Consider the following 25,774-nt stretch of genomic DNA (forward strand, 5'->3'; position numbering starts at 1 on the left):
CACAGGTGCACTATAGGTGTCAACAGGCCCTGGATGACAGGATCCCCCAGTGGGAAGTACCACAAAGTAAGCAACTATGGGGAAGATGTACTAAGCCTTCAAGAGTGATAAAGTGGAGAGAGTTAAAGTACCAACCAATAAACTCCTGTCATGTTACAGGCTGTGTTTGAAAAATGACAGATAGGAGCTGGCTGGCTGGTACTTTAGCTCTCTCCACTTTATCTTTCTCCAACTGCCCTTAAGTCATGGTCTGTCATAGTTAAAATCAATTCTTCTGTGGTCATGCTGAGGACAGGTTTCAAAAAGGTCCAGTATGTTATGGCTAGTATGCCATAGGCTACTAATGATGGTGTGACTATACAGAGAAATTCATTATGCAGTAACAACTCTGTTCTTCATACAGTGTTTATTAAAAACAGCTTTATGATGCAGATCATAGAACGGCAGCCTTTTGTTATCAGTGTGCCAGCTAAAATCTATTTATGTTCAGCGACCCAGAGCTACTCTCTTTAGGTCAGGCATGTCCAAACTGCGGCCCTCCAGCTGTTGTGAAACTACATATCCCAGCATGCCTTGACACAGTTTTGCTGTCAAAGAATGCTAAAGCTGTGTCAGGGCATGCTGGGATGTGTAGTTTCTCAACAGCTGGAGGGCCGCAGTTTGGACATGCCTGCTTTAGGTGCACTCTCATCAGTGCTGCAGCGGAATACAGCATATCTACGTTCATACCCCACTGAATACGCCCGATCTCGCCTGATCTTGGAAGCTAAACAGTGGTGGGCTGGGTCAGTACTTTGAAGAGAAATCTCACAGGAAGACTCAGTGCTGTAGAAATATGTTAACGACTCTGTAAGCAGAGACGTGTTGCAACACTGACAGCAGTATCACCACTTTTTTCTTCCTTCATTTCTTGTCTCACTGGAACCATCTATAATAACCAACCACACATCAAGGTCCACATTCGCTATCAGAAACATTACCTAATAGTCACGCACCCCAAGGTACCCACATACGGGATCCTTTTACAAAAATTGTTATCAGGTGTCCCTGGTATTATTTCTTGACTTATCTGAGTCATATTTTGACCCAGCGAGGTCTGATTAATATAGAATTTTCTGTACTGGTCAAGTGTGATTGGATATGGTACCGTTTGTGTCCATATCCATATCAGTTTTTTAATCTTTATCCATTTTTGTTCCTATGACCAGAACATTTCTTAATTAAATAACAATCATTATTATTCATTTTTTGTCTGCTTTTTGCAAATTGAATTTTAATAACAAAATAAACTTGAGTTTTATCTGCTTATAATTTATGTTATCTAATTAGCTGTTAAAGATTGCGCCCAAACAAGAGCCTTCTTTTTCTCTTGTCCCTTCTGTGCTCATAAAGTACCAGTCAATCAGCTCCTGACTGTCATGTTACAGGCTGTGTTTGAAAAATGACAGATAGGAGCTGGCTGGCTGGTACTTTAGCTCTCTCCACTTTATCTTTCTCCAACTGCCCTTAAGTCACGGTCTGTCATAGTTAAAATCAGTTCTTCTGTGGTCATGCTGAGGCTAGTGTGCCATAGGCTACTAATGATGGTGTGACTATACAGAGAAATTCATTATGCAGTAAAAATTCTGTTGTTTATACAGTGTTTATTTAAAAACAGCTTTATGATGCAGATCATAGGACGGCAGCCTTTTGTTATCAGTGTGCCAGCTAAAATCTATTTATGTTCAGCGACCCAGTTTCAACATTTATATTATATATTAAACATCTCTCATATTTTTAAATAGAGAAAATATGTCAAATATTTGAACCACAGAACTATAAAGTGGGGAAGTAGTGACGGGATACGGTCATTGGGTCGACAACACTTAGGCGGACAGTCATTAGGTCGACCATTGTTGGTCGACATGCATTAAGTCGACATGGTCACTAGGTCGACATGGACATTAGGTCGACTAGGAAAAAGGTCGACATGAGTTTTTCATTTTTATTTTTTTTTAACTTTTTCATACTTTACGATCCACGTGGACTATGATTGGGAATAGTAACCTGTGCCGAGCGCAGCAGCAGTGGAGCGAGGCACCTTGCCCGAAGCATGGCGAGCAAAGTGAGCCATGCGAGGGGACACGGTGCACTAACTGGGGTTCCCCATCACTTTATGAAGAAAACGTCACCGAAAAAGGTAAAAAAAACTCACGTCGACCTTTTTCCATGTCGACCTAATGCATGTCGACCAATAGTGGTCGACCTAATGACTGTCGACCTACAGTAAGTGTGGTTGACCTAATGACCCATACCCGTAGCGAGACAGGTAGGATTAAAGAGTTGTGATAGCCAGTAAAAACAATTCACCGACTAAACCTATAGGTAAATCGGTCAGTTTAGGCTTTTTGGTTTTGCTTGGTATTTGTTAGTGAACAAACTGCCCTTTTAATTGTGAAATATTGAAGTCTAAATTTAAGTCTGGCACTTACAGGTATTCTTAGCTGGTACTCTTTTGAACCTTCCACTTGCCAATTAACACTTTTTCGCATGGCGCTTCTGGCACATGTGCCGTGGGGTTGCTGACCCACTGATTTACTGTAAATTATGTTAAACAATACATATCCCATGTTATAAGCAGGAATACTAAAACTTTTTCACAAAAGAACACCTGGATGGGTGATTTCACAGGCTTGTATCATCCAGTATGTATTAAGTAAACAATATATTACAGGTCAGTCTGGCCTCATTGGAAAAATGTACAGAGAAAAATATCGCGTCTCCCAGCTAGAGGTGCACTGCCTCTCATTCAGATACAGTATGTCCTAGTGTTTGTAGCATGAACATTATAGGCTTTTCTACCAAATCTGTGGGATTTACGATGTGTATATATATATATATATATATATATATATATGTGTATATATATATATATATATATATATATATATATATCAGTGCTAGGGACTTTGGAATATGAATCAACTCATTGATGCATTTATGTGTATAGTTAACCAAAATCAGTATTCATGTGTATATATGCGTATGTATTTAATTAAAAATGGGTATAGTTGAATAAGTATGTATTATAGGTATACAGCTGTGGAGTATACATAGGGTGGTATAGAGGTGTAAACCCATTCGTGTCATCCAGAGACTTGTGTGTATATTTCTATATGCAGCATAATTGTGAGGTGACCCACAATGGCCCATTGAGATGGATTGAGAGGTCCTTGTCCCCTATTGGAGGACCAGTGTCAGTGAATGAAACGAAGCACATGTGTACACAGGTGACTCACGCGACTTCGGTGGGAAGGACCAGGGCCACGCGACCCTATCTTGGGGAATAAATAGAGGAGCTCTCCGCTGAATCGGGACTTGCCGGGTGCGCAGCCACAGGCGCCGCTATCCTATCTCATGCGCCGCTGAAAGTAGCTGTAAACAAACAGCGGGCGCCAGGAGAGAGGAGGCGGTGACAGCTGGCGGAAGTGCACTGAAGATAGCGGCGGCCCCCCACTAAGTGATGCACGTAGTGGGAGAAGACGGAGATCGGGAGGAGCGGCTAGCCGGGAAGGAGGAGCTGTAAGCGGAGAGTGATTGGCCGGGGGAGCGCTGTGCGCTGAGTGCCTGACAGCGGGTATCCTGATCAGGGAAGGCAGCCAGAGTGGATAACAGCTCCATACCTAACTATACCGGTACTCTCTAGCCGAAGCCGCCGCTGAAGCATCCACTGCTGACATCCCTGCAGTGTCATTCTCCGCTGTGAAAATCAGCTGTATAGCGGAGACTTGCAGGACGATCAGAGGTTCCACTGCTCACCAATGAGAGAGAGAGGGGCGTGGCTGACTGCCTAAACATACGTCTATAAGCAGGAGCTTATGGTGAAGATGTCTGAGGTCTGGTAAATCTTGCACCCCATTCATTGCACCATAATACATTAAAGGGAGAGCACCAGTACCCATAATAACATTTTAGACTATATACTTTCCAGTAATCTTACATTATAGAAAGTTGGGGTCAAGCATCCCTTTTTCCATAAATGGTGTTATTTGTCAACCAGCAACACATTACCTAAGGAGGGAGCATAATTACCAGTACTAACTCTAATATATAGCAGGACAGTCAATGGAGATGCCGCAGCTATAACTTCATAGAGGATTATCATAATGTTATTTAACCACATTCTCGGTGACTAGCATATATATATATATATATATATATATATATATATATATATATGACTACTGTACTGTTCCAGATGTACAGACGTCTACAACCCTTATAGGATATTAATTGGAGTAGGAGTGCCACCTGGTCAGGGCAGTTTCTTGGGGCAGGCGAGCAGTGCAACCGCACTGGGCGCCCGCTGCGGCACTAACTGTGGCTCCCTGCTCCCCCCTATTTCTCCCCGAGTAACCCGCTCGGGCGGAGTTTCACGGAATGACGCGGTTGCGTCGTTACGTCACGACGCAACCCCGTCACTCCGCGAAACTCCCCCCCCCCCGAGCGGAGTACAGAAGGAGATCCAAGTTAGGAAGAGGGAAAGGCCGGCGCGAGGAGCGACTGGTGAGGCGAGCCGAAGAGCGGTAATCGCCTCTGTAAGTATTCTCTCTCTCTCTCTCTCTCTCTGTGTAAAATGGGGACACCTGCCGTAATGTGTGAAATGGGGACTCATGCCTGCCGTAGTGTGGGATTTAATGTATCAAGGGCATTGCGGTGTGTGGCATAATATGGTGCAGGGGGCATTACTGTGTGCGGCTTAATATGGTAGAATTTTTATTCCGGTCGTGATCTGTTGGAGCAGGGTCAAAAACTGGATTGTGAGGTAGTTTTTTCAGACGAGGCCACATCCATTTAGATGAGGCCACGTCCCCTTGCCGGGTGCACGCAAAGTTTTTTTTTTTTCTAGGTGTGTGTGGGGGGCACATTTTTTTTATGTCATGGGGGGGGCGCATTTTTAAAACTCGCACTGGGAGCCAAATTGGCTAGAAACAGCCCTGCACCTGGTGAACCTTACTGTTTCAAGCCAGTGCATTAGGAATATCTACACTTGATACAAATCAGAAATGGATACAGAAGTGTAACTTGTCATGCACAGGAGAGGGAGCCAGCTACAATTGCTAACCTATTAAAACTGGAAAAGGATATAACTTAATTGCAGCCAACATTATCATCCTAAAAAGAACTATATATATATATATATATATATATATATATCTGGAAAAAGAATTTAGGAGAATGCGCCCATAGTGCAAATCATTTTTTATTTTATGCATGCATCATTAGACACAAACAGATAAAAGGTAAGTGTGTCCCCGTACCAGATAAGACCCACACTTTGGGCAGGTCACAGAGCATAAAAAACCCTGTGTCCGCTGCGAGTGGCCAGACGGGTCCGGATTATCGGCGCGGTGCATGGTCCTGGCGTTCGTACACAGAGGCGGAGGTTTGCCCGGTGGATGTTTTTTATGCTCTGTGACTGGCCCAAAGTGTGGGTCTTATCTGGTACGGGGACACACTTACCTTTTATCTGTTTGTGTCTAATGATGCATGCATAAAATAAAAAATTATTTGCACTATGGGCGCATTCTCCTAAATTCTTTTTCCAGGTATCTTTCTGCTCAAAGGGATTCTGAGCCTCTGGGGAATTGCTGCGGTGTCCATCACACCAGTGCTAACAGCACAAGGTCTATTACCTGTGAACTGTGAATGAACTAATGAAAGACTACCAGCGCACCTGTACATCGTTTATTTCAATATATATATATATATATATATATATATATATTCATTAAACTATATCAACTTGCTGGCCAGCGAAGACAAAGGATAAATATATATATATATGACTGTTATAGATTTATTACAGTTACCTATTCAATACAAATATAATACAGTTATAGCATAATTTATCTATATATGCGTACACTATTTATGGTATTAGAGTAAAGTCGTTAAAGTGTATTAAGTATAGTATAGCCTATTATATAGATATATATATAGCTGTTATATTACCCTAGTGTCCAAAGTAAAGCAATATATTGTATTTAAGTAGTGACATGATAAAAACAAGTGAATTGTTATTACAGTGTAAATATTGATACGTAGAAATCTATGCTGAAGTAAATAATCTAAAATGTACCTACATTGTGGTATTGTGTTTCACTTACTTTGACTTTCAGAAGAGCGAAAGTGATCCAGGGAATTCAGGTAAACCAATATTGTGGTACAAAATGTCAATACCTTATATATAGGGGGTTTTCCCAAACTTACCCCAATTAATATAGACATATATACATATATATATATCCAATAAGTTTGGGTGGAGGCACTAGCATTAATTCAACCTTACTCCAGTATAAGTACACCTAGGGGTTACATGTTACAAATGTCTTGCATTTCAGTAATTAAAATCCTCATTGTGGAAACAGGAATTTGTGGTTATAATGTGGAACATGCGTGGAATGTAAATGGACGTGTTCTGTGGAGTCATCCTAGATACTGGGTTTAAAACAAAGGTCTCTAAAGTCTCAAGGCTAGAAATGTTTTCAAATGTTTCTCTACATGACTATCTGCAATGCTGATGGCATATACTTCAAAAGTTGTTTACATCTAAGAAAAATGTTTGTTGTATTTTCCTACTTTATTTTAAAATGCCTTGTTTATTTTAACGGTGTATTAGGGGGAATCACACACACTACACAACACGTATATGAAGCATGAATTGAAAGTATTACATTGGCGCGGACATAGGGTTCCATGTGAGGCTGTTCTACGTAGCTGAGCAAATTCAGCTTTGGGTAACTAGGGCTGGATCAGATTTTCTCAGAGATATTTTATATTAAAGCACCTCACTACTGTCTTGAAAGTATCCTACACATACTTGCCTACCTGACCCTCTCCATGAGGGAGAAAATGCTCTTGTTCCTGGACTTTCCTGGCCATATGATGTAGGATCATACTTGCCTACCTGACCCTCTCCATGAGGGAGAAAATGCTCTGTTCCTGGACTTTCCTGGTAATGTATGATTGCCATCACCTGTGGTGAGCTAGTTAATTGATAAGAAAGGTGTTTCACCACAGGTGATGGCAATCATACATTACCAGGAAAGTCCAGGAACAGAGCATTTTCTCCCTCATGGAGACGGTCAGGTAGGCAAGTATGGATATAATGCTGCAAACCAAAAACAACTTGACAGCAACTGACATTGGGGGCCTATTTATTAAGGACAATTTGTGCGATATCCACCGAAAACACCAATTTTTGGGCGGTACAGATGAAGCCATGCTCATCATGTCTACATATGCACTCCGGCTTGATCATGGGCGCGTCTGGGTCTCACACATCATAGATGTGCACACGCCCGATTCACATGAATGGGAGCATCTCTGTATATTACATTGGCGCAGCTAGGCACTGGATTGCCTAGCCACGCTAAGAGTGCTCACCTGTGATGTAGCCATGCTAGATGAGCATGGATACATCTGTACCCACAATTTTAAGTATCCCTTGATAGATTTCAAAGATATTTGCTGGGGTCCCCCATTTTTTTCATAAAAGCAGTCCCATATTTCTATAGGGGCTGCTTAGTTGCTAAATTTACCAAACTCCAGAATGCGAAGCAATCCTCAGTTTGGTGCAGATAGCTAATACCATCTTATGGTACAGAGCCAAGACACCAGTGCTTTTTATGCATCTGAAGAGATATGGCATCCTACACTCCAAAAGTGATGAATCAAGGCAAATATGGGCCAGGTGTTGCCTGCAGTTATACAGCCTGGGACGAAAACCCCATGTTCTGGATGAACTAGGGATGGGAGAACCGGTTATAACCTTTGGCAAGGATTTTAGAGCTCTAAATACAGGTTTTTACGGTTGGCGCTAAACCACTCCTGGATCACTCATACAGTAATCCCCCTTTCAATTATTCATCGGAGGACATATAAATGAATAAAACATATTACATATAGAAATGTGCACAATATTTAAAAAAAAAACATGAAACACAATACACAATAGATACTGTGTTATCAGATGATGTATAGTGGCACAATGCATAAGGGAATGTCAGCAAGTGTTTTGGAATGAGTCTATCACCATGGCTTGGTGTTGCGGGGGGCTAGCTGGTGAAGCAAATGAGGTCCTGGGCTGAAGCAAATGAGGTCCCGGTCTGAAAGCTCGACACCACTGCAGATGGCTTTATCAGACCCTCCAGTTGGATACTCCCTCCTGAGTCCACAATCTGAGCATTTGGTCCAATTAACGCATTTTGGTAATCTACCTTTTCAAGAAAAGAAAAAAAAAAGGATTTTAGAGAACATCTTCATGTCCACATTCAACAATAAGACGAGATGATATCTACTATAGAGGAAAGGGTTTTTCTCTCTTTGGGAATAATAGAGATTCTAACTGTTGTTGTGCAGGATCAAAAGAGCCACCTTCCAAAATCCAGTTAAAGAAGGCAGTCAATTTAAAGACTAGAGTGCCAGTGAACTTCTTAAAGTAAGAAGCAGACAGGCCATCCAGAGCAAGACCACGATCCACTTTCATGATTTAAAGGGAGTCTACTGTTTTTTCCACAGAAATCTGAGAATTTATCATCACTTCAGGGTAAGCACATGGAGGTTACAAGGGTGTAGGTGGCTGTTAATACCCTGATTAAGTTCAAAGTAGGAGAGGTGGGAGGGTTTTAGGTTACATAATATATGGTAAAAAGATTAAAATTCTTTAACAATTAAATCCAGATGAAAAAGAAGCATTGCAGATTGACAGAATGACATTGAGCGATTGTCTATGACAAAGGGCCTAATTTAGAGTTGATCGCAGCAGCAAATTTGTTAGCAGTTGGGCAAAACCATGTGCACTGCAGAGGGTGCAGATGTAACATGTGCAGAGAGAGTTAGATTTGAGTGGGGTGTGTTCAAACTGAAATCTAAATTGCAGTGTAAAAATAAAGCAGCCATTATTTACCCTGCACAGAAACAATATAACCCACCCAAATCTAACTCTCTCTGCAAATGTTATATCTGCCACACCTGCAGTGCACATGGTTTTGCCCAACTGCTAACAAATGTGCTGCTGCGATCAACTTTGAATTACCCTCAAAGTCTCCTAGCTCTTTTTTCGTCAAGACCACACTGAGACGGCACAGGACAGATGAGAGTTTCTTGAGGTGAGCAGGATAAAATTACCCTTGATGTTGATTCAGTAGTGAGAGAAGTTGAGTTTCCAATTGATTGACTAATTTCCATCTCTCTTTATACTTAAGGGGGGTACTCACGGAGCAATCGCTGCTTAAAATCTAAGCAATCTGACTAGATTGCTTAGATTTTAAGCCTGATTGCTCCGTGTGTACCCCCTACAGCGATAGCGATACGCAGCCCCGCGCATCGCGATTGCTGGTGCTAGATTGGCCTGCCGATGCGGTTCGCTCAGCACACATCTCTCCCGCATCGGCCAGTGAGTACTGGCCTTTAGCTGTTGCAATACCAATAATACCCCTTTCACACCGCAGCTTGTACCCGGTAATTTGCCGTTTTTACTGGCTTCCTAAACGGTTCGAGCTGCGATGTGAAAGGGTCACCTTCAATTTACCGTTTTCAAAATACCGGTATTTTGAAACTGTAAAAAAGCAGGGTCCTACCCGTTTCAAACCCGTTTCATTGTGCAGTGTGAAAGGGTCTGAAACGGTATTTGCAAGCCCCAGAAGGTGATAGGCTGTCTCCATGTGTGATCTCACCAGGCAGAAGCAGGAAATAAACATTTAAAATGACAACCACTGTTTTGTATGGGTGAAATGGGTTCAGTGTGAAAGGTACCAAAACGGTAATGAAATGGTCATATACTGGTTACAACATGCGATGTGAAGGGGGTTTAACTGCTCAGACCCGTTTTAAGAACCGTTTAAAGAGCCGTTTAAAGAACCGTTTCAAAAGCAGGTTTTGCGATGTGAAAGCAGCATAAGTTTATCTCAGGCCTTATGGGCCTCCCATACAACAGATGGAGATATCTCTTTGAATTCTTTAAAGTCATGGAAAATAGTGGGACTGAAAAGCAGGGATTCCTCGAACTTCCAATTGGGCTGTCATCTGGGCATATCACCAATATCAAGCAAAGCAAAGAGCAAAGTACAAAGACAGGCTAAACTAGAACAGGGGCATCAACAGAAAATGAAAACGTGAGGTGGAAAAGCAGTCCCGGAATTAAGCAAGCACTAAAATGGGTATACTGTCTTGGCTTCATTTGGCTCCCAAAGCAACAAAGGGGAAAAAATAAAATAAAAATAATGGATAGAATAATAATAATAAAATTAAAAAAAACAGGTATGAGGAGGAGACGTGGTAGCCAATAGAGTGCAGATGTACCATAAGCCTGACAGGCAACAATGATACAGTGTTCAAAATGGGGATACTGAACCAGCAATGAGAAAAGAACAAGCTAACAAAACAAACAAACAAACAAACAAACAAACAAACAGGAAAATAAAGAAAAAGAGCAGGTAACAGCAAGAAGTCCCTTGTCATCCAAACCTCAAGCAAGCATGTACATCAAGGTCATAATGTCAGCCAAGGGCCAAAGGATGGTTCCATGTCGACCTTTTGACCCTGTTGATCTTTTCTACTGTCTACCTATTCTCTATTGACCTTTTGACCCTGTCGACCTAATGCATGTCTACGATTAGTGGTAGACCTATTGACTGTAGACCTTTTTAGTGTAGATCTATTAATTCACACCACTTACAATTAGCTACTGCTAACATATGGCTAGAATCACACAATCAATCTACAGATCATTCTGGTATACTGCATGTGAGACTTGCAAACATCACATTTACACTTTTGCCAAATGTTGTAAGGACACTAAATGATAATGAAATATATGTAAATTAATACTATTTTGAAAACAACTTAAAAATTCCCCAAAAAACATCAACAAAAAGAAAAACAACACTGCAGCAGGCTTGCTAGCTCTTTGTAGTTATGTCTTGAGCACAGCTATAATAGAGATGAGCGGGTTCGGTTCCTCGGAATCCGAACCCGCCCGAACTTCATGTTTTTTTTCACGGGTCCGAGCGACTCGGATCTTCCCGCCTTGCTCGGTTAACCCGAGCGCGCCCGAACGTCATCATGACGCTGTCGGATTCTCGCGAGGCTCGGATTCTATCGCGAGACTCGGATTCTATATAAGGAGCCGCGCGTCGCCGCCATTTTCACTCGTGCATTGAGATTGATAGGGAGAGGACGTGTCTGGCGTCCTCTCCATTAGAATAGAGATAGATTAGATAGAGAGAGAGAGATTGTGCAGAGTCGCAGACAGAGTTAGTTTACCACAGTCAGTGACCAGTGCAGTTGCTAGTTAACTTTTATTTAATATAATATATCCGTTCACTTCTCTCTGCTATATCCGTTCTCTGCCTGAAAAAAAAAACGATACACAGCACAGTCAGTCACACAGTGTGACTCAGTCTGTGTGCACTCAGCTCAGCCCAGTGTGCTGCACAGTCATCAATGTATAAATTAAAAGCTTATAATTAATTGTGGGGGAGACTGGGGAGCACTGCAGGTTGTTAGCAGGAGCCAGGAGTACAATTATATTAATTAACAGTCCACACTTTTGCTGCAGGAGTGGTGACCAGTGCCTGACCACCAGTATAGTATTGTTGTATACTACTAATATCTCTTTAAATATCAACCAGTCTATATTAGCAGCAGACACAGTACAGTGCGGTAGTTCACGGCTGTGGCTACCTCTGTGTCGGCACACGGCAGGCAGTCCGTCCGACCAGAATTGTATTATTTATTATTATATACCTACCACCTAACCGTGGTTTTTTTTTTCATTCTTTATACCGTCATAGTGTCATCCTAATTGTTACGAGTATACTACTATCTCTTTATCAACCAGTGTACAGTGCGGTAGTTCACGGCTGTGGCTACCTCTGTGTCGGCACACGGCAGGCAGTCCGTCCGACCAGAATTGTATTATTTATTATTATATACCTACCACCTAACCGTGGTTTTTTTTTTCATTCTTTATACCGTCATAGTGTCATCCTAATTGTTACGAGTATACTACTATCTCTTTATCAACCAGTGTACAGTGCGGTAGTTCACGGCTGTGGCTACCTCTGTGTCGGCACACGGCAGGCAGTCCGTCCGACCAGAATTGTATTATTTATTATTATATACCTACCACCTAACCGTGGTTTTTTTTTTTCATTCTTTATACCGTCATAGTGTCATCCTAATTGTTACGAGTATACTACTATCTCTTTATCAACCAGTGTACAGTGCGGTAGTTCACGGCTGTGGCTACCTCTGTGTCGGCACACGGCAGGCAGTCCGTCCGACCAGAATTGTATTATTTATTATTATATACCTACCACCTAACCGTGGTTTTTTTTTCATTCTTTATACCGTCATAGTGTCATCCTAATTGTTACGAGTATACTACTATCTCTTTATCAACCAGTGTACAGTGCGGTAGTTCACGGCTGTGGCTACCTCTGTGTCGGCACACGGCAGGCAGTCCGTCCGACCAGAATTGTATTATTTATTATTATATACCTACCACCTAACCGTGGTTTTTTTTTCATTCTTTATACCGTCATAGTGTCATCCTAATTGTTACGAGTATACTACTATCTCTTTATCAACCAGTGTACAGTGCGGTAGTTCACGGCTGTGGCTACCTCTGTGTCGGCACACGGCAGGCAGTCCGTCCGACCAGAATTGTATTATTTATTATTATATACCTACCACCTAACCGTGGTTTTTTTTTTCATTCTTTATACCGTCATAGTGTCATCCTAATTGTTACGAGTATACTACTATCTCTTTATCAACCAGTGTACAGTGCGGTAGTTCACGGCTGTGGCTACCTCTGTGTCGGCACACGGCAGGCAGTCCGTCCGACCAGAATTGTATTATTTATTATTATATACCTACCACCTAACCGTGGTTTTTTTTTTCATTCTTTATACCGTCATAGTGTCATCCTAATTGTTACGAGTATACTACTATCTCTTTATCAACCAGTGTACAGTGCGGTAGTTCACGGCTGTGGCTACCTCTGTGTCGGCACACGGCAGGCAGTCCGTCCGACCAGAATTGTATTATTTATTATTATATACCTACCACCTAACCGTGGTTTTTTTTTTCATTCTTTATACCGTCATAGTGTCATCCTAATTGTTACGAGTATACTACTATCTCTTTATCAACCAGTGTACAGTGCGGTAGTTCACGGCTGTGGCTACCTCTGTGTCGGCACACGGCAGGCAGTCCGTCCGACCAGAATTGTATTATTTATTATTATATACCTACCACCTAACCGTGGTTTTTTTTTTCATTCTTTATACCGTCATAGTGTCATCCTAATTGTTACGAGTATACTACTATCTCTTTATCAACCAGTGTACAGTGCGGTAGTTCACGGCTGTGGCTACCTCTGTGTCGGCAGTCGGCAGGCAGTCCGTCCATCCATAATTGTATTATTATTATAATATATACCACCTAACCGTGGTTTTTTTTTCATTCTTTATACCGTCGTCATAGTGTCATACTAGTTGTTACGAGTATACTACTATCTCTTTATCAACCAGTGTACAGTGCGGTAGTTCACGGCTGTGGCTACCTCTGTGTCGGCAGTCGGCAGGCAGTCCGTCCATCCATAATTGTATTATTATTATAATATATACCACCTAACCGTGGTTTTTTTTTCATTCTTTATACCGTCGTCATAGTGTCATACTAGTTGTTACGAGTATACTACTATCTCTTTATCAACCAGTGTACAGTGCGGTAGTTCACGGCTGTGGCTACCTCTGTGTCGGCAGTCGGCAGGCAGTCCGTCCATCCATAATTGTATTATTATTATAATATATACCACCTAACCGTGGTTTTTTTTCCATTCTTTATACCGTCGTCATAGTGTCATACTAGTTGTTACGAGTATACTACTATCTCTTTATCAACCAGTGTACAGTGCGGTAGTTCACGGCTGTGGCTACCTCTGTGTCGGCAGTCGGCAGGCAGTCCGTCCATCCATAATTGTATTATTATTATAATATATACCACCTAACCGTGGTTTTTTTATACCACCTAACCGTGGCAGTCCGTCCATAATTGTATACTAGTATCCAATCCATCCATCTCCATTGTTTACCTGAGGTGCCTTTTAGTTCTGCCTATAAAATATGGAGAACAAAAAAGTTGAGGTTCCAAAATTAGGGAAAGATCAAGATCCACTTCCACCTCGTGCTGAAGCTGCTGCCACTAGTCATGGCCGAGACGATGAAATGCCAGCAACGTCGTCTGCCAAGGCCGATGCCCAATGTCATAGTACAGAGCATGTCAAATCCAAAACACCAAATATCAGAAAAAAAAGGACTCCAAAACCTAAAATAAAATTGTCGGAGGAGAAGCGTAAACTTGCCAATATGCCATTTACCACACGGAGTGGCAAGGAACGGCTGAGGCCCTGGCCTATGTTCATGGCTAGTGGTTCAGCTTCACATGAGGATGGAAGCACTCAGCCTCTCGCTAGAAAACTGAAAAGACTCAAGCTGGCAAAAGCACCGCAAAGAACTGTGCGTTCTTTGAAATCCCAAATCCACAAGGAGAGTCCAATTGTGTCGTTTGCGATGCCTGACCTTCCCAACACTGGACGTGAAGAGCATGCGCCTTCCACTATTTGCATGCCCCCTGCAAGTGCTGGAAGGAGCACCCGCAGTCCAGTTCCTGATAGTCAGATTGAAGATGTCAGTGTTGAAGTACACCAGGATGAGGAGGATATGGGTGTTGCTGGCGCTGGGGAGGAAATTGACCAGGAGGATTCTGATGGTGAGGTGGTTTGTTTAAGTCAGGCACCCGGGGAGACACCTGTTGTCCGTGGGAGGAATATGGCCGTTGACATGCCAGGTGAAAATACCAAAAAAATCAGCTCTTCGGTGTGGAGGTATTTCACCAGAAATGCGGACAACAGGTGTCAAGCCGTGTGTTCCCTTTGTCAAGCTGTAATAAGTAGGGGTAAGGACGTTAACCACCTCGGAACATCCTCCCTTATACGTCACCTGCAGCGCATTCATAATAAGTCAGTGACAAGTTCAAAAACTTTGGGTGACAGCGGAAGCAGTCCACTGACCAGTAAATCCCTTCCTCTTGTAACCAAGCTCACGCAAACCACCCCACCAACTCCCTCAGTGTCAATTTCCTCCTTCCCCAGGAATGCCAATAGTCCTGCAGGCCATGTCACTGGCAAGTCTGACGAGTCCTTTCCTGCCTGGGATTCCTCCGATGCATCCTTGCGTGTAACGCCTACTGCTGCTGGCGCTGCTGTTGTTGCCGCTGGGAGTCGATGGTCATCCCAGAGGGGAAGTCGTAAGCCCACTTGTACTACTTCCAGTAAGCAATTGACTGTTCAACAGTCCTTTGCGAGGAAGATGAAATATCACAGCAGTCATCCTACTGCAAAGCGGATAACTGAGTCCTTGACAACTATGTTGGTGTTAGACGTGCGTCCGGTATCCGCCGTTAGTTCACAGGGAACTAGACAATTTATTGAGGCAGTGTGCCCCCGTTACCAAATACCATCTAGGTTCCACTTCTCTAGGCAGGCGATACCGAGAATGTACACGGACGTCAGAAAAAGACTCACCAGTGTCCTAAAAAATGCAGTTGTACCCAATGTCCACTTAACCACGGACATGTGGACAAGTGGAGCAGGGCAGGGTCAGGACTATATGACTGTGACAGCCCACTGGGTAGATGTATGGACTCCCGCCGCAAGAACAGCAGCGGCGGCACCAGTAGCAGCATCTCGCAAACGCCAACTCTTTCCTAGGCAGGCTACGCTTTGTATCACCGCTTTCCAGAATACGCACACAGCTGAAAACCTCTTACGGCAACTGAGGAAGATCATCGCGGAATGGCTTACCCCAATTGGACTCTCCTGTGGATTTGTGGCATCGGACAACGCCAGCAATATTGTGTGTGCATTAAATATGGGCAAATTCCAGCACGTCCCATGTTTTGCACATACCTTGAATTTGGTGGTGCAGAATTTTTTAAAAAACGACAGGGGCGTGCAAGAGATGCTGTCGGTGGCCAGAAAAATTGCGGGACACTTTCGGCGTACAGGCACCACGTACAGAAGACTGGAGCACCACCAAAAACTACTGAACCTGCCCTGCCATCATCTGAAGCAAGAAGTGGTAACGAGGTGGAATTCAACCCTCTATATGCTTCAGAGGTTGGAGGAGCAGCAAAAGGCCATTCAAGCCTATACAATTGAGCACGATATAGGAGATGGAATGCACCTGTCTCAAGTGCAGTGGAGAATGATTTCAACGTTGTGCAAGGTTCTGATGCCCTTTGAACTTGCCACACGTGAAGTCAGTTCAGACACTGCCAGCCTGAGTCAGGTCATTCCCCTCATCAGGCTTTTGCAGAAGAAGCTGGAGGCATTGAAGAAGGAGCTAACACGGAGCGATTCCGCTAGGCATGTGGGACTTGTGGATGCAGCCCTTAATTCGCTTAACAAGGATTCACGGGTGGTCAATCTGTTGAAATCAGAGCACTACATTTTGGCCACCGTGCTCGATCCTAGATTTAAAGCCTACCTTGGATCTCTCTTTCCGGCAGACACAGGTCTGCTGGGGTTGAAAGACCTGCTGGTGACAAAATTGTCAAGTCAAGCGGAACGCGACCTGTCAACATCTCCTCCTTCACATTCTCCCGCAACTGGGGGTGCGAGGAAAAGGCTCAGAATTCCGAGCCCACCCGCTGGCGGTGATGCAGGGCAGTCTGGAGCGACTGCTGATGCTGACATCTGGTCCGGACTGAAGGACCTGACAACGATTACGGACATGTCGTCTACTGTCACTGCATATGATTCTCTCAACATTGATAGAATGGTGGAGGATTATATGAGTGACCGCATCCAAGTAGGCACGTCACACAGTCCGTACTTATACTGGCAGGAAAAAGAGGCAATTTGGAGGCCCTTGCACAAACTGGCTTTATTCTACCTAAGTTGCCCTCCCACAAGTGTGTACTCCGAAAGAGTGTTTAGTGCCGCCGCTCACCTTGTCAGCAATCGGCGTACGAGGTTACATCCAGAAAATGTGGAGAAGATGATGTTCATTAAAATGAATTATAATCAATTCCTCCGCGGAGACATTGACCAGCAGCAATTGCCTCCACAAAGTACACAGGGAGCTGAGATGGTGGATTCCAGTGGGGACGAATTGATAATCTGTGAGGAGCGGGATGTACACGGTGATATATCGGAGGGTGAAGATGAGGTGGACATCTTGCCTCTGTAGAGCCAGTTTGTGCAAGGAGAGATTAATTGCTTCTTTTTTTGGGGGGGTCCAAACCAACCCGTCATATCAGTCACAGTCGTGTGGCAGACCCTGTCACTGAAATGATGGGTTGGTTAAAGTGTGCATGTCCTGTTTTGTTTATACAACATAAGGGTGGGTGGGAGGGCCCAAGGATAATTCCATCTTGCACCTCTTTTTTCTTTTCTTTTTCTTTGCATCATGTGCTGATTGGGGAGGGTTTTTTGGAAGGGACATCCTGCGTGACACTGCAGTGCCACTCCTAGATGGGCCCGGTGTTTGTGTCGGCCACTAGGGTCGCTAATCTTACTCACACAGTCAGCTACCTCATTGCGCCTCTTTTTTTCTTTGCGTCATGTGCTGTTTGGGGAGGGTTTTTTGGAAGGGACATCCTGCGTGACACTGCAGTGCCACTCCTAGATGGGCCCGGTGTTTGTGTCGGCCACTAGGGTCGCTAATCTTACTCACACAGTCAGCTACCTCATTGCGCCTCTTTTTTTCTTTGCGTCATGTGCTGTTTGGGGAGGGTTTTTTGGAAGGGACATCCTGCGTGACACTGCAGTGCCACTCCTAGATGTGCCCGGTGTTTGTGTCGGCCACTAGGGTCGCTAATCTTACTCACACAGTCAGCTACCTCATTGCGCCTCTTTTTTTCTTTGCGTCATGTGCTGTTTGGGGAGGGTTTTTTGGAAGGGCCATCCTGCGTGACACTGCAGTGCCACTCCTAGATGGGCCCGGTGTTTGTGTCGGCCACTAGGGTCGCTTATCTTACTCACACAGCGACCTCGGTGCAAATTTTAGGACTAAAAATAATATTGTGAGGTGTGATGTGTTCAGAATAGGCTGAAAATGAGTGTAAATTATGTTTTTTGAGGTTAATAATACTTTGGGATCAAAATTACCCCCAAATTCTATGATTTAAGCTGTTTTTTAGGGTTTTTTGAAAAAAACACCCGAATCCAAAACACACCCGAATCCGACAAAAAAAATTCGGTGAGGTTTTGCCAAAACGCGGTCGAACCCAAAACACGGCCGCGGAACCGAACCCAAAACCAAAACACAAAACCCGAAAAATTTCCGGCGCTCATCTCTAAGCTATAAGTCTGTTGATTGCACTTAAACAATGGAATATGCACTGGTTTCTTTTGTACATGTTCTTAGATTTTAATTTATTTTACCCTCACCTATCCCTCCCAGATATTGCCCAAACTTGTCCATAAGGAATAACCGGGGAAGTGTCATTGAGCAGGGGGATATGCTTACATTTTCTTTTCACCTGTATGATGGCATGGACATTGATTAATGTTACATGTTATTGAAAACCATGTCAGTGACATGATTCATTGCTATTGGAAATAGAAAGTACCTTTTTGATTAGAGTGCACAAAGCAATACATGACCAGAACCTTATGCAAGATATATTAAAGAGGTTAGAGGTCACTGTAGTTTATACAAATATGGATTATATTTAAATCCTTTGGGCTCTGATCTAGAAAAGACATGCTATAGAAAAAAAGCATCTTGATGGATAAACTCCCTTCTAACGCGGAAAGAAAGAATAGCATTTTAAGAAGTGTTAGATTCATCTGATAGAGTTGTTTTTATTCTGAAATGTGTTATGAGTTAATAAAAACAGAATCATGCCGATTTGGAGAACAATTGTACTTGATTTACAGAATTTGTAATAAAGTAAATGTTTTTAGATGTTAAAAATCTGGGCCAGGACTAGTTCTGCAACGTTTGGACAATCTACAGAGTAAACAGCAATAATGTTTTTGCTTTAAACAATGCTATTTTCCTGCCTGTTCTATTAGCCAACTTCTACACTGTATTAATTTCTAAAGTACTTGGAACATACATATATTAAATATAACACGACAACAATTTAACGAGAAGGGAACAGATTTAGATGTGATGTGGTTTCAACTTTTTTTCTGCTCAAATACATGTATTTCACTTTTTTGCTAATGTATAATTTGAGATGAGTGGATCTGGTTCTCTGGGAACCGGACCCACCCTAACTTTGAGATCTGAGCTGGGATCCGAGTCAGGCTCAGGTTTTCCTGCCTATCTTGGACCCTAAAACGAGGCAAAACATCATCCTCTCGCTGTCGAATTCTTGTGGGTTTTGGACTCTATATAGGTCCCTGGTGATCGGCGCCATTTCACTGTGGCTGTAGAGCGTGTACAGTGCAGACATGTCTGCTGTTTCCATCCAGCAGTGCTGTGTTGTCCATCAGAGGTGCCGTGTTGTCCATCAAGGGCTGCTACTGTGTCCTCCAGGGATGCTCTGTCTGTCCATCCAAGGGCTCTGCCCTAGTGTTAAAATAATAAAACTAATATATTCTAATTTAAAAATAAATAAATATGTATATATATATCTAATATATAAAAATGAAAATGTGTCTGTCTTCTGTCTTTCTATACAAATCCACAGTTTACAAGCGAAGATCGTGAAATGTCACATACAAGCGTATTAAATCATGGCAGAGCCAACTAAAACAATTTGAAATCCCTAGCACCCCTAGGGGGGCAGACAGCAGCACAGAGTATATCAGGAGATAGCAAAACTGTTGAAGGCCTGGAGCAATTTACACCAAACTTGGTACACATCTGATTTACAATCTTGGAACAAACTCTGTGGGGGTTAGACACCCCTAGCACCCCTAGGGGTGGGACAGCAGCACAGAGTATTTCAGGAGACAGCATAACTCCCGAATGCCTGGACCAATTTACAACAAACTTGGTACACATATGACTTACAAGCTGGGAAGAAACACTGTGGGAGTAAGACACCAATAGCACCCCTAGGGTTGAGGCAGCAACACAGAGTTTTTCAGCAGACAGCATAACTCTGAAATGCCTGGAGCAATTTACACCAAACATGATACACATATGAATTACACTCTGGGAACAAACACTGTGAGGGTAACACACCACTAGCACCCCTAGGGGTGGCCCAGCAGCACAGACTATATCAGCACATGCATGACATGTCAGTGATGACAGGGCTGCATGTGACAGGGCCAGCGACATGATGTGAGGAGGGGAATGCAGGTAGCACAAACCCACACACTGACAGTTATATAGTGGAAATAGCACGGTCCCCCAGCAGCACAGAGTATATCAGGAGATACATACTGTGCTGCGCTATATAAGAAACTGTAAAAAAAAAAATCGAAAATTTCACAGGGGCACTGACATGATGTGAGAAGTTGAATGGAGGCAGCAGGAAGCCACAGACTTAGAGCTGTATAGTGGGAAGGGCAGGGTTCCTTGGGGGACCAAAAAGGGGTCTGGCCACTACACAAAGTGCGTCAGGGAAGCAAGATATGCTTATATACTAGATCTCCATCTGACGTAAATTAACGAACAGCTATCATTCTAATTTACCATCCTCATACCATAGCAAAGCATGTGTATTCAGATATCTACAACGTTATTTATACTGTGTGTTTAATATTTACATTTATTTTTGTAAACAGACATTCTTAAAATCCCGGGCAACGCCGGGCACTCCAGCTAGTATATAAATATAAAGAGAAAGTATCACTCTGATACTTTCTCTTTCTGTACACACTGGTCATCCCAGAGGGCACCGGAGCATACTATCCAGCATGTGGGAGTGACGGTCCACAAACAATTTCTCTCTCTCTCTCTCTCTATATATATATTTACTTATTTTTGTGCTGCACCCCAGTATACAACCAGGGGCTGCTGGCTGCTGTTCCTGTAAAAAGAAAACTAAAATTATATTAACTTAAATTATACACATTGTGCTGTACCCCAATATACATACAGGGGCTGCTGTATCTGTACAGGGGCCTATCCGTTTGATAGATAGACAGTGTCTAGTTAGACAGTCAATAGATAGACACCATATATTAGACAGACATTAGGTCGACATGGTCAAAAGGTCGACAGGGTCAAAAGGTCGACATGGAAAAGATCGACAGGTCAAAAGGTCGACATGGTCAAAAGGTCGACATGAAAATGGTCGACATAAAAAAGATAGACAAATGTTGTTTTTTTAATGTAACATGTTTTTGGATTATTTCATACTTTCTCTATCCATGTTGGCATAGAATTGGTTATAAACATTGTGGCGAGCGCAGCGAGCCACCGTGCCTGAAGCGTGGCGAGCGAAGCGAGCCCCGCGAGGGTATGCCTTTCTACAATTGGGTGTCCCAGATGACAAAACTATCCACACAAACCACAAAAATGCAAAAAACATGGTGACTACCTTTTTCATGTCAACCATTTTCATGTCGACCTTTTGACCCTGTTGACCTTTCGACCTTTTCCATGTCGACCTTTTGACCCTGTCGACATAATGTCTGTCTAACATATGGTGTCTATCTATTGACTGTCTAACTAGACACTATCTATCTTTCATACCGGAACCGTACAGGGGTGCTCTGTCTGTCCATCCAGGGGCTCCGCCCCAGTATAAAATTTTAATAATTAAAGCTAAAAAGCCTTAATAAAATTACAATACATTTTTTTTGTACTATACAGTTTGTACTTTACATTTTATTTTATTTTCATAAACACTGTGACACTGGCAGTCAGACTTCAGTATATTGTTATTTCGTACTCATACACATATTGTGTGATACTGTTGATAAAGGTCAACCACAGTGTAATATATTTTATTTTGTACTCATACACGTATTTTGTGACACCATGGGTGAAGGTGGTACCACAGTAATATATTTTATTTTGTACTCATACTCATATTGTGTGACACTATTGGTGAAATTAAACAGCAGTGTTTGATTAATATTTCTGAGTCATACACATATTTGTGTGACACTGTGGGTGAAGCACCCGCCACCCTCCAGTGTGTACTCAGAAAGAGCATTCAGCGCAGCTGGGAACCTTGTCAGTGATCGGCATAGGTGGTTATTTCCCCAATATGTGGAAAAGACAATGTTCATAAAAATGAATTACCAATTCCGTAAGGAAGACCTTTACCTACAATTACTTTCAAAACATACAGAGGCACCTGTAATGGTGGATTCCAGCGGGGGGAAAAATGATATTGTGTGAAGAAGTTGATGTACACACTGATAGGGATGAGGAATTGGATGATGATGATGATGTCATCTTGCCTATGTAGAGCCAGTTTGAGTTCACTCCCAGCAGGTCTGAATAAGGCCCAGTTTCGGGAGAGAAAGTGTCAGAGAGAGATAAAGAACGTGTTAGGGAGTGAGAGAGGCAGTGTCAATGTAGGGTACAGAAGGGGGGGGGGGTCAGTATCAGGGATAGAGTGTCAGAGAGAGAGAGAGAGAGAGAGAGAGAGAGAGACAGACAGTGTCAGGGAGGGAGAGATAGAGATGAAAATGAGCGACCTGCTAGATTGAGCCTGCATGCAGGCCAATCTAGCACCAGCGATAGCGTTGCGCGGGGATGTGCATCGCTATCGCTGTGGGAGGTACATACGGAGAGATCATGCTTAAAATCTAAGCAATCTAGTCAGATTGCTTAGATCTTAGGCTGGGTTCGCTCCGTGAGTACCCCCCCTTTACAGGACTACTTTGAAACTGAGAACTGCTTATTTCTTGGTTTTTTAAACTTTGCTTCAGTAGCAGAAATGTAGTTTGCGTTAATCAGAAAATGAGAGCAGCTTGTAACTATACTTCAGCTGGGGGGATAGTTTGGGGTAAATATCCCTATCGAGACTAATGCATGGACATTTTTAATTACTTTTAAAAAAACATTTAATTAAATGATACGCATATGGCAGGTCTAAAATAAGGGTCATGAAGCTCTGTGACTATAATGCTGAGACTTAGTGGCCACAAAATCTATATTAAGCCCTGGAGAGAGGACAAGGTTATCCACTTGAACAGTCACTTAACAATGCAGAAAGAATCTATTTGAAAAATGTTAATGTTAAAAATGAAGCCAGTGTCTCCAGACAGCTCTGTGTTGTAGCGAGTTCTGCAGCCATTAAATTCCATTATTACAGCGTGTGCATCTTGTGTGGAACAGGATGTTAGGGAAAACCTTTTATTAGAGCAATAAACTCTTCTGCAGTAAGTTTTTACAGGAGTTTGCTTCATGGCTCACTAAATACATGTGTTTTTGGGCACATAGCCCATGCATGGCCTCTGTTTTAATTATTAGTTCAGTTTTCAGGCCAACATTTCAACTTCTCCAAACGAAGTGCCTGCGCTGCATGCCGTCACTGACTATGGGTATAATAGGGTTAATTCCAAACTCTTGCTGCTGGGCCCAAATGACTAACCCAAAATTAATGAATAGTCAACCTGCCAAATGAGCTAATTCCATTTGGTTATACAGTTTGTGTAACTTATATGAAGAGGCACTTTTCACTCTGTGAATATAATACTGTTGCTCTGACATGAAGAAGCACACTTTTCACTCTGTGATTCAGTCCCGCACACAGTTACAAATCGGTCGCAATTGACAATTGTTTTCAGGACCATGCATGTGCTGCGATGTCACTCTGACTCGGCCGCAGTACTGCAGACGTGCACTATGGGGCTGATTCACAGTTGCATGCAACTCCATTTTGCGGCTGGTCATGCGATTTATAGCACTGCACATGCTTCATAGCAAGTACAGTATGAGCGCAACTCAGATGTATCACCACTTGAGGCTGAATGGCTGTAACTGGGCTGAAACGAGGCGTTTGCATTTTGGCTAAGTTTGCTGGGGGCATGCTGTTGATGTGTAGGTAGAGTGTATGCGGGCTATGCTAAGTTAAGTGTATGCAGTGATCACTTTGATTTCGGACAGATTGCTGCATCTGTTGTAGGACTGGTGCAATGGGCCAAATTCAGATCAAATCGCTGCAGCAAATTTGTTCTCTAATGGGCAAATCCATGTGCACTGCAGGTGGGGCAGATGTAACATGTGCAGAGAGAGTTAGATTTGGGTGGGGTGTGTTCAAACTGCAGTGTAAAAATAAAGCAGCCAGTATTTACCCTGCACAGGAACAATATAACCCACCCAAATCTAACTCTCTCTGCACATGTTATATCTGCCCCCTGTAGTGCCCATGGGGGTAATTCTGAGTTGATCGCAGCTTCAAGTTTGTTAGCAATTGGGCAAAACCATGTGCACTACAGGGGAGGCAGATATAACATGTGCAGAGAGAGTTAGATTTGGGTGTGGTGTGTTCAATCTGCAATCTAAATTGCAGTGTAAATAAAGTAGCCAGTATTTACCCTGCACAGAAACACAATAACCCACCCAAATCTAACTCTGTCTGCAAATGTTATGGTTTTGCCCAACTGCTAAAAAATTTCCTGCTGCGATCAACTTGGAATTACCCCATGGTGTTGCTCATTAGAGAACAAATTTGCTGCTGCGATCACGTCTGAATTAGGCCCAATGTGAACTATATAGCGTTGACTGCTAATTCAGCAAGCGGATGGATGGGGTCAGGGTTGGTTCTACGCATACGCTGGGTACGCAGCTGAGTAAGGCGCAGCATGAAGGAGGGCACTTTAATCAGCTGCCCCAGCAACATGTGTGACACCGGCCTTATCTGATATGCCCCCTGTGCAATGCAGCGCCTGCCCGCAGAGTCACCGTGCAGGCAGTGCTAAGGGCGCTGCCACGCTTTGTCCTCTCTGGCAGCGCACCCCACTACAGTAAAGTGAAGAAACACTAAATAAATAACAACTCCCAGAAGCCATTGCTGCCAGACAGCAAGGTCTGCTGGGAGTAGTAGTTTATTTTTAGATTCTTCACAGTACTGTCCCGATGCTAGGAGCGGTAGTTTATTACTGTAGTGCGGTGCACTGCTGGACATGGCGCTGCAACACCACTGCCTGATTGGTGAGTCTCCGCCAGGGCAGAGGCTGCATAGGGGGCATATTTGAGTGTCTAGGCAGGGGCTGCCCAGGGGGCATATTTGAGTGTCCTCGCCGGGGCTGCACAGGGGGCATATTTGAGTCTTTGGGCAGGGACTGCACAGATGCACAGGTTTGATTAGTAGGTAAGGAGCATTTCTCAACAGTGGGCAAAATGTGTAAGAGGAATTTCTACAGTGGGCAAAAAATGTGTAAGGGGCACTACAACTGGCCTTTTCTGTGAGACCATGCCCCCTTAATTTGTAGGCATGCGCAAAAGTACTTGGGGGGGGGGGGGTGCCGAAGTATATATTTGCTTACCAAAAAATTTGGCCTCGGCCCGGTACTGGATGGGGTGGGGCGGCAAAGCCGTATAGATGTGTGCAACTGTAAATCTAAGCAAATATCCATATTTAATGTCATGCACACAATGTGAGCACCTTCCTTGCAACTCTGAATCTGCATCTTCTGCATATTACACAGCAGCTCTTTTATCATTTTGCACTTTAATCTGCACATTTTATTGTGCGGCCTATTCACAGTGCTTAAGTAACCATTATGCTGATTAGGGTGCACAGCTTAGGACACCAGGACCTGGGGTGCCACACATATGGTAGCCAG

At 43.2% G+C, this 25,774-nt stretch overlaps 1 pseudogene; it reads left to right on the forward strand.

Annotated features, from left to right (window-relative positions):
- The first annotated feature begins 715 nt into the window (after nt 1–715).
- LOC134898198 (5S ribosomal RNA) lies at nt 716–834 on the forward strand (annotated as a pseudogene).
- Nucleotides 835–25,774: the final 24,940 nt, after the last annotated feature.

This window comes from Pseudophryne corroboree, chromosome 3 (assembly GCF_028390025.1).
Source record: "Pseudophryne corroboree isolate aPseCor3 chromosome 3, aPseCor3.hap2, whole genome shotgun sequence".
Taxonomy (NCBI): Eukaryota; Metazoa; Chordata; class Amphibia; order Anura; family Myobatrachidae; genus Pseudophryne; species Pseudophryne corroboree.